At 32.5% G+C, this 2636-nt stretch overlaps 1 protein-coding gene across 1 annotated transcript in view; it reads left to right on the top strand.

Moving 5' to 3' along the window:
• The first annotated feature begins 1828 nt into the window (after positions 1 to 1828).
• The window catches only part of abhd8b (abhydrolase domain containing 8b), an 8372-nt gene continuing 7564 nt past the window's right edge, over positions 1829 to 2636 (top strand). Inside the window, exon 1 of the mRNA XM_014007324.1 lies at positions 1829 to 2041. The gene's annotated coding sequence lies outside the window, so the exon portion shown is untranslated. The remainder of the gene's footprint in view (positions 2042 to 2636) is intronic.

Here is a 2636-nt window from a genome sequence, read left to right as displayed (position 1 = left end):
TATGATATGATATGATATGATATGATATGATATGATATGATATGATATGATATGATAGAATAGAATATTTATTATCCCTCAGTGGGAAAATTCAGGTGTATCAGCAGCAGTTAAATAAAGGGTAAGTTTAAACATCAAAATATATAAAGCAAAAACAGAAGTGTCAATAACAAGAAGCAAGAGTACCAAAACACAAAAACTAGAAGTATATACATCAACCTGAGATACAGAATGTGCAATAAACGCAAGAACAAATTAAATTAAATTAAATTAAACAGAAAAAAAAACAATTGTAGGATGGGTGAGAGAGCTGTGGTGCAATCAGAGAAACCTAATGGGTCTGTTCAAATTGGTAATGGTTTCAGAGTCTAACAGCTGCTGGGAGGAAGGATCTTCGATAAAGATAAAATGCTTCAAACTGGAACAAAACATAATTTAGCCAAGTTTTCTTTGTATTCCAGGACTCTCAGTTTTGTTTATAAAAACCAAACAGGTAAATAATTGACTATCGACAAATGGATAGTCTATTTGACTTTAATTACTTTATAAATAATTGTTGCAATTAGTAGTAAAAGCAGCCAAAAACCAAAGAAAACTTTGAGATAGCTCCAGAAAACCTGAAGAAAAATGACCACCTTAAAACATAACAAGAAACTCTGGCTCATAGACTTTTGCACAGATGTATTCTGAATTGAGTTGCACCAACACTTACTTTAGTATGTATTTCTCAGAGGTGTACAGCAACTAAGTACATTTACTCCATTACAGTACTCAAGTAGATTTTTGATGTTTGTAATTTTACCTATTTTGTTTTTAAATTGCTACTTTTACTTTTATTACGTTACATTTTAAAATTAAAAATGATACGTTTACTTCTTTGCTTTAAAATTTAACACCTAGTTACTTGTTACAAAATTAAATATGTCTGAACTCATCATGAAAGAAGCTGATTATGCGCTCTAAAAAAATGAAGTGTTGAATTTACTCAAGAAAGTCATGTCAACTGTTTCCACTAAGCCTAGTCGAGTAAATTGAGCAAATAATTCAGTTTATTCATTTCATTTTATTTTCATTTAAACAAAAACAAAATACATTCAAAACATAAAACAAAATGAGAGAAAATGAGAAAAAATACATACACATATATATTAAAATGAATTGAGTTAAAATAAAATGAAATGAAGGGTAGCAGAAGAAAAATCTAATAATATCTGCCCCCATTTCCAAATATAACATTAAATTCAACAATACTAATCAAATAATGGTTTAAATCAGTAAATAAGTCTTCAATTAACAAAATAAGACCAAAGAAAAGATAAAAATTTAAAAATGAATAATATTAATACTGTATAACATACATATATTGCTCAATTTACTCAACCTGGCTTATTGGAACCCGTTTGGTTCAGTAAATTCAACCGTTTATTTCCTAGAGAGTGTGTAAAAGTACTTTTACCTTTTCAATGTTTGTGAACAGTTTTATACCTTTTACTTCAGTAGTTTTCTTATCAGTGAAATATATTTTTACCAAAATCATTTTCTGTTCATGTAATTTTATTTTTACTTAGTTATTTTTTTTCAAGTACTTTATAGCCTTGTGGTATTTCTACTTTTTTTTTTGTTGTTGTTGTTGAAACATCTTCAGATACATTTTTAAAAGAACAATGCGATGAATGTGTGTCTCTCTGCTGCCAGCAGCAGGGGGCAGCTCTGCACTGACAGGGGGCCACATATGTTTCAGTCGCACCAACACTGATGGAATAAAGACCCACAACCAAAGAGCTCTGGTGGGGTCACCAGGGCCAAATTCCAACATAGAGGACTGGAGCTCCACTCAGATATCTGGACCTACCTGTGGCCTTCAGAAACACCCGCTGCTGCCAGCAGGCCACCGTGTGGTGGCTGCCAACAGGACAACAAAATCCAGATAGATTAGATTATTGGATTGACTGCTGCAGATTAAAGCTCTCCTTCAATGCCTCATAAGAAAACAGCACCGATTTGATTTAAGGAGGTTTTGAGAGATTTTGCCTTAATAAAGGTAAGCATTCTGCTGTTTTGTGCATTTTCTATGACTGGACAGTTATTTTTCTAGATTACTTTGAGAATGATTAAAACACAAGAAGGAGGTAACCTACACCTGGCAGAGCGCTGATCATGACATGGTATTTGTTCTGTTTTTTTATTTATTTATTTTTTGTGTGTGTAAAAGTGTAATCTCAAACTTTATTTGGACATTTATTCTTACACTTAAAAAGGAAAACATTGTGGTAAAAGTCCAATCTTTAAGCTGTCTGTTGGAGTGATTAAATGTGACCAGCTGAAACACACAAACAAACACTAGAGCTCACTTTGAATTGCTCATTTTCATCGGTGAGAACAGGTTTTTCAGCTCAAAACAGTGTCCGATTATCTGTTATGTTCTAACTTTAGGTGAACGGACTAAAAACGAGAAGTTTGAACTATTTTAAGTTAAAGCAAAATGACACATGTCCGCGCTGTGACTGTGTGTGATCTGTGTTATGTCATTACGTAATAAGCTGCTGCAGCCAATGGCAAGAGAAATACAAACTAGAAACACTGAAACTAAGAAATCAGGCAAAGGATCACAGCTGTGATTTACTGCAAATTTATAT

This window comes from Austrofundulus limnaeus, unplaced genomic scaffold (assembly GCF_001266775.1).
Source record: "Austrofundulus limnaeus strain Quisiro unplaced genomic scaffold, Austrofundulus_limnaeus-1.0 Scaffold41, whole genome shotgun sequence".
Lineage (NCBI taxonomy): Eukaryota > Metazoa > Chordata > Actinopteri > Cyprinodontiformes > Rivulidae > Austrofundulus > Austrofundulus limnaeus.
Note: the sequence above shows the minus strand (reverse complement) of the source record. Positions and strands in the feature narration are given on the sequence as shown.